Source organism: Schistocerca americana, chromosome 4 (assembly GCF_021461395.2).
Source record: "Schistocerca americana isolate TAMUIC-IGC-003095 chromosome 4, iqSchAmer2.1, whole genome shotgun sequence".
Lineage (NCBI taxonomy): Eukaryota > Metazoa > Arthropoda > Insecta > Orthoptera > Acrididae > Schistocerca > Schistocerca americana.
The window spans coordinates 264,253,739-264,261,373 of record NC_060122.1 but is presented as its reverse complement, the minus strand read 5'-3'; the positions used below and the strand labels follow the sequence as shown (position 1 = coordinate 264,261,373).

The 7,635-nt window shown below is 43.1% G+C and overlaps 1 pseudogene; it reads left to right on the top strand.

The window, feature by feature from the left end:
• Positions 1-1,440: 1,440 nt before the first annotated feature.
• On the top strand, positions 1,441-1,558 carry LOC124614228 (annotated as a pseudogene).
• The last annotated feature ends 6,077 nt before the right edge of the window (positions 1,559-7,635 follow it).

Genomic DNA, 7,635 nt, shown 5'->3' with positions numbered 1-7,635 from the left:
TGTTGCTCTTATTAACCGATGATTACTGTTTGTATTCAATCCGTTCAGCACAGAGACCTACTGGTAAAAATTAAGTCTACTTCATTTTTCACTTTAAAGTTAGGTCCCTTCCAAGTACTTTTACAACTAGGATGATTGTTGAAGAAAGTATTCATAGTTGGTGTTTTCATGTATTCTGCAAGCTGAACCAGCCTCTCACCTCTGTCATTTCTTTCGTATATTCTTTGTTTGCCAATAACTGAATCACTTTCGTTGTACGTCCCAACTTTGGCATTCAAGTCACCAGTTTTAAATTTATAAAAGCAATCTCAGTGTATTTCACAGGTTTCTTTCAACTTCTCATAGAACGGTTCTGTCTCCCAAATCCGAACGACTAAAAGTATGTGTATGTGCTTCAGTTATTTGGATCTTATATCTTTCTGGTATTTTGAGGACCAAACATGCATCTTCTGCTTGAAGTCCCTTGTAGTACTGTCTGTATGCTTGAAACAAATGTTCATCGCAGATAATGTAATGCGTAACCAGAGAAACTATATCGGAATAAAATAGTGTAGATTTTCAAGATTGAGGTACGTCAAAGTAGAAACAAATACATTTATTGTATTGCCCACAACTTTTACGTTTTTCGACAAGTGATCGACTGCGAAGGGGAGAGTGTCTTGTAGTTTTCTTTTTAAAGTTGTTTACGTGCAAGAGATCATCAGCTGAACTGAGGATACAGCCACTGTTTAAAAAATAAGTGTCAAGCAGCACTGAAAAAGTTTATCATCATTTGTTACTTGCTGAAACGTATGTTAGGATCTGATACGAACTCAAGTGAACAATGTGTCATTCACTCTATATTTGTTGGTGAAGGCTGTCTCCGGAACCCCTATTCTCACGTCCAACATGAGAGGAAGCGCAGATGAACTCAAAGTAAAGTGTACAACTGCGAAGTTTGGGAATCATCTGCTCAGTCCGCTGATGTTAAGCAAGGCTAGTTTCTATGTGTGTATTATTATGTAGCATCTGAATGTAGTGGCACTTAGCTTAAGGTTCAACATACAATGTGGCTCCGTCAATGCATTAATAATTTTCTATAATTCTTCCTCTTTTAGTGATTGTCATTAATATTTTGCTGCTCCATGGCCGATGTTCATGCTAGTTTTGATTTGGTGTACAGCCTATTAAGGTTTAAAACAAGTTTCCCATATATGCAGTATGTCACCTTCATTCCTGTCGGAATTTGATCTTCAACTAGCTGCAAAATAAAACCCTCACTGGTAAACGCTATGACAGTCTTTTGAGAGCCAACGCTATTCCAACTCTTCAACAGCGTGGATGGGTGGCTACGGTCATTTTTATGCGAGATAGCAGTCCTCATGCATTGCACAGCCACTGAAGCGGCTGCTGCAGAAACATTTCGCGTATTTTAGAATTATCAACCGTCATTTCCCTACAGGCAACGGCCTTGCCGCAGTGGATACACCGGATCCCGTCAGAGCACCGAAGTTAAGCACTGTCGGGCGTGGCCGGCACTTGGATGGGTGACCATCCGGGCCACCATGTGCTGTTTCCATTTTTCGGGGTGCACTCAGCCTCGTGATTCCAACTGAGGAGCTCCTCGACGGAATAGTAGCGGCTCCGGTCAAAGAAAACCATCGTAACGACCGGAAGAGCGGTGTGCTGACCACACGCCCCTCCTATCCGCATCCTCAAATGAGGATGACACGGCGGTCGGATGGTACCGATGGGCCACTTGTGGCCTGCTGACGGAGTGCAATTTCCCTACAGCCTCGCCGCCCAGGTTACCTGATTTTAACCCTTGTGACCTATGGCTGTGGAGTTACCTCAAATATGTTGTGTTCTGTGCTCTAATCACGAATGTAGCTGAGCTGAAGGCACACATTGCGTAACGCGCTCTGAACGTTACCGCCGAGGTATTCCGATTTGTGCTGTTTCTCGATTTCAACTTGCAGAAAACGGTGGACAGAATATTGAACATATCACTCTGACGACAATTAGAAACCGATGTTATTTAGCGTTTTGAGCAGTTCTTGGCCTAAGGACAATTACAAACTGATTCTTCCTATACGATGTGGTACGCCGTTGCCGTGGTAAATGGGGTTACCTAACAGTGTCACCAATGTTGACATCCCAACTTGTGCAGCCATGCACACTGTACGGTCTCCACGAGAACAGCATGATGAGCAAGCAAGCTGTCATCCATCAAGATAAAATTGTCACCTAAATTTGACTGTTGGTTGTAGAATGTCGCCCGTGTAACACAGAGCAGAGAGGTTGTGCACAACAACCACGAGAGGTGTATGTTGGCCCCATGAACGGCCACCCCAGAACATACACTATCATCACATTCTTGTGGATATGGGACACAGTGTTGGAGGCGTTCATTATTATCGGGTTTACTCCAAACAAGTTTTCTGTGATTATGAGAGTACAAACAGATCCGAGTTTCGTCCGCAAACAACACCAGACGCCGATCTGGGGTTGCCGTTCCGCATGATCTGTGGCCTATCTGTAACGGAGTCCGTTGTGTTTGGTGTAACATTGTGCTCACCACGGCACGGTCATCGAAAATGGAGATTCGCATCATGCAATCGTATACTAAAATTTTGACGTGATACACGGCGTTCTGTAACCTTTTCGAACGCCGGATTCAGTCCTGGAGCAGAGAGGGTATGTTCTTCTGACTCAGTGTATCGATAATCCTGTGAGCGTGACAAACGTGGATGGCGTAAATCCGCAACACTATATGTCAATTGGAGCCGATTCCATGTCCCTACCACATCATTATGACTCTGGTGCACACGTCGAGCAATTTCCATGGTTGAAAAGCCTTCTGACAGTGCGGATTTGATCATAAGTCGCGTTTTTCCTCAGTGGCCTGATGAATGATCATTTCACCTGCTGCTGCTTTGCTTTCAACTGACATGCTGCAGATCATTAGAATGCGGCATTTTTTCCATTATACAGTGTTCGTGGTAACTGTGTATATGTTCACGAAGAACAACGTGGGTGATCTTATGATTGGTACAGGAACAGTCACAATAGCAGCATACCTGCACAACATACCAAGGTTCATGCAAAAGTTTTGATGATGTGTGTATATTAAAAGTTATCCACAGACAATTAGAATTGTAAAGGACTTGCCAATGTCGTAAGTTCATTTACTGCGCAGTATGTTGCGTGTGTGAAACTTATACGTACACGCACGTTAATTATTTACCTAAGTCATTATTACCATGAGCAAGATCCTTTCTCTTTCATACTGACAACTGAATGTCACAAATCATACAAGTAATATACACTGAAGAGCCAAAGAAACTGGTACACCTGCCTAATATCGTGTAGGGCCCCCTCGACGACCTCGAAGTTCCGCAACACGACGTGGCACCGACTCGACTAAAGTCTGAATTAGTGCTAAAGAGAATGGACACCATGAATCTCGCAGGGCTGTCCATAAATCATTAAGAGTGCGAAGGGGTGGAGATCTCCTCTGAACAGCACACTGCAAGGAATGCCAGATATGCTCAATAATGTTCATGTCTGGGGAGTTTGGTGGCCAGCGGAAGTGTTTAACTCAGAAAATTGTTCCTGGAGCCATTCTGTAGCAATTGTGAACGAGTGGGGTGCCACATTGTCCTGCTGGAATTGCCCAAGTCCGTCGGATGCACAATGGCCATGAATGGATGCAAGTGATCAGACAGGATGCCTATGTACGTGTCACCTGTCAGAATCGTATCTAGGCGAATTAGCAGTCCCATATCATTCCAACTGCACACGCCCCACACCATTACAGGGCGTCCATCAGCTTGAACAGTTCTTTGCTGACATGCAGGATCCATAAATTGATGAGGTTGTCTGCATATCTCTACACCCCCATCTGCTCGGTACGATCTGGAACGAGACTCGTCCGACCAGGCAACATGTTTTCAGTCATCAATAGTCCAATGTCGGTTTTAACGGTCCCAGGCGGGGCGTGAAGCTTTGTATCTTCTAGTCATCAAGGGTACACGAGTGGGCCTTACGCACCGTAAGTCCATCTCGATGATGTTTCGTTGAATGGTTCGCATGCTGACACTTTTTGATGGCCCAGCATTGAAATCTGCAGCAATTTGAGGAAGGGTTGCACTTCTGTCACGTTGAACGATTCTCGTCGGACGTCGTTGGTGCCGTTCTTGCAGGATCTTTTTCCGCCCGCAGCGATGTTGGAGATTTGATGTTTTATCGGATTCCTGATATTCACGGTCCACCCGTGAAATAGTCGTACTTGAAAATCCCCACTTCACCGCTACTTCGGAGATGCTGTGTTCGATCGCTCGCGCGTCGACTACAACGCCACGTTCAAACTCACATCTTGATAACCTGTCATTGTAGCAGCAGTAACAGATCTAACAACTGCGTCAGACACTTGTCTTATATAGTGTTGTAGACGGCAGCGCCGTATTCTGCCTGTTGATATATCTCTGTATTTGAATATGCATTCCTACATCAGTCTCTTTGGCGGTTCACTGTATAAGGAAAGGGAGGGCTTTAATAGGAAAGCATTGAATGCAGCGAAGAGTAAGAGTTGAATGTTCCTCTTACTACAGGATGCTGCATCGTTCGTAGTAGGATATTAAAAACACGCCACCAGGCAGTAACTGTAATTTATTTATTACCTCTTATGTCAATTATTAGCTAAAGGTATGCAGCTTTCTAATGTGTAAGTCATTGTCCATTGCGTGGATTACTTTTTGAATGTGACTACTGTCAAATGATGCCCCCTCTGCACAACACATTCGTCTAGGCGGCGTTGGAAACTTTCCATAACTCGGCGTGACGTATTCCCTGGGACATTGCCGACGGCAGTTCTGATGCGATCCTTCAACTCAGGAATGGTGGCACAACGTGTTCGGAACACTTCTTGCTTCAGGTAGCCACAAAGGAAAAAGTCTGCACATGAAAGGTAGGGGAGCCAGGCGGCTAGGAAATGTCACCAAAACGGGAAATTACTCTACCGGGAAATGTCTGTCGCAAGAAATCCATGCACACACTGACTGTATGCGAGATCGCTCCGTCTTGTTGAAACCGTAATGGTTCCACATCCCCATCGACCATATTTAATTGGGGAAGAAAGAAGTCTTGCATCATCTTTAGGTAGAGTTCACTGGTGACAGTTACAGCCACACTGCAGTCATCCTCAAAGAAGTTGTTGTTGTTGTTGTGGTCTTCAGTCCTGAGACTGGTTTGATGCAGCTCTCCATGCTACTCTATCCTGTGCAAGCCTCTTCATCTCCCAGTACCTACTGCAACCTACATCCTTCTGAATCTGCTTAGTGTATTCATCTCTTGGTCTCCCTCTACGATTTTTACCCTCCACGCTGCCCTCCAATACTAAATTGGTGATCCCTTGATGCCTCAGAACATGTCCTACCAACCGATCCCTTCTTCTGGTCAAGTTGTGCCACAAACTTCTCTTCTCCCCAATCCTATTCAATACTTCCTCATTAGTTATGTGATCTACCCATCTAATCTTCAGCATTCTTCTGTAGCACCACATTTCGAAAGCTTCTATTCTCTTCTTGTCCAAACTATTTATCGTCCATGTTTCACTTCCATACATGGCTACACTCCATACGAACACTTTCAGAAATGACTTCCTGACACTTAAATCAATACTGGATGTTAACAAATTTCTCTTCTTCAGAAACGCTTTCCTTTCCATTGCCAGCCTACATTTTATATCCTCTCTACTTCGACCATCACCAGTTATTTTGCTCCCCAAATAGCAAAACTCCTTTACTACTTTAAGTGCCTCATTTCCTAATCTAATTCCCTCAGCATCACCCGACTTAATTAGACTACATTCCATTATCCTTGTTTTGCTTTTGTTGATGTTCATCTTATATCCTCCTTTCAAGACACTGTCCATTCCATTCAACTGCTCTTCCAAGTCCTTTGCTGTCTCTGACAGAATTACAATGTCATCGGCGAACCTCAAAGTTTTTACTTCTTCTCCATGAATTTTAATACCTACTCCGAATTTTTCTTTTGTTTCCTTTACTGCTTGCTCGATATACAGATTGAACAACATCGGGGAGAGGCTACAACCCTGTCTTACTCCCTTCCCAACCACTGCTTCCCTTTCATGTCCCTCGACTCTTATAACTGCCATCTGGTTTCTGTACAAATTGTAAATAGCCTTTCGCTCCCTGTATTTTACCCCTGCCACCTTTAGAATTTGAAAGAGAGTATTCCAGTCAACATTGTCAAAAGCTTTCTCTAAGTCTACAAATGCTAGAAACGTAGGTTTGCCTTTCCTTAATCTTTCTTCTAAGATAAGTCGTAAGGTCAGTATTGCCTCACGTGTTCCAGTGTTTCTACGGAATCCAAACTGATCTTCCCCGAGGTTGGCTTCTACTAGTTTTTCCATTCGTCTGTAAAGAATTCGCGTTAGTATTTTGCAGCTGTGACTTATTAAACTGATAGTTCGGTAATTTTCACATCTGTCAACACCTGCTTTCTTTGGGATTGGAATTATTATATTCTTCTTGAAGTCTGAGGGTATTTCGCCTGTTTCATACATCTTGCTCACCAGATGGTAGAGTTTTGTCAGGACTGGCTCTCCCAAGGCCGTCAGTAGTTCCAATGGAATATTGTCTACTCCGGGGGCCTTGTTTGGACTCAGGTCTTTCAGTGCTCTGTCAAACTCTTCACGCAGTAGGTGAGCCGCCAGCAGTGGTGGTTGTGGGGAGAGAGATGGCGGAGTTTAGAAATTTGTAAGACTGGATGTCATTAACTGCTATGTATATTATGAGTTTCCAACACTATTAAGGTAAATACATTGTTTGTTCTCTATTAAAATCTTTCATTTGCTAACTATGCCTATCAGTAGATAGTGCCTTCAGTAGTTTGAATCTTTTATTTAGCTAGCAGTAGTGGCGCTCGCTTTATTGCAGTAGCTCGAGTAACGAAGATTTTTGTGAGCTACGTGATTTGTGAAAGGTATAGGTTAATATTAGTCATGGCCATTCTTTTGTAGGGATTAATGAAAGTCAGATTTCGTTGCGCTAAAAATATTGTGTTTCAGGATAAGCACAGTCTCGTATATAACTCTTCAAAAGGGGACGTTTCATAAGTCGACCCTTAGCCGAGGATACCTCACTGGAATCTTCTGATATTTTCTTGTAGTTTGTGTAATTAGTGTAGCTTTTGTTTATTGCTAGCGCGTAATTATAGAGAGAAGTTCCTTTGTAGTTGTAGTTTTTCATTGTTGTACAGTAAAACAGTTGTGGAATGCATGTAGATTTGCAGCAAGTATTTCGCAGCTGCGCTTGCAATTAACTAGGTATTATTTTCAGTGGTATGTTAATGTGTTCTCTTATTTTTGCTCTTCAAATTGTGCTTTTCTGTGTTATCGTGTGAAATATTGTGACAATAATGGCGTGTGAAAAACTTAACACTAGGCTCCAAAGTAAACAGAGAAATAATAGTGACGACGAGCGTAGCTTATCAGCACCACTGTGTAATGAAGTAACAGACATTCAAAGTAGTAATTTGGTAATAGTGCATAGGGAAATGGAGCGGGCGGCAAATAATGGTGTAGACAGTGAAACAAGTAGTGAACAGGGAAGCATTATCGATCGATTGGTC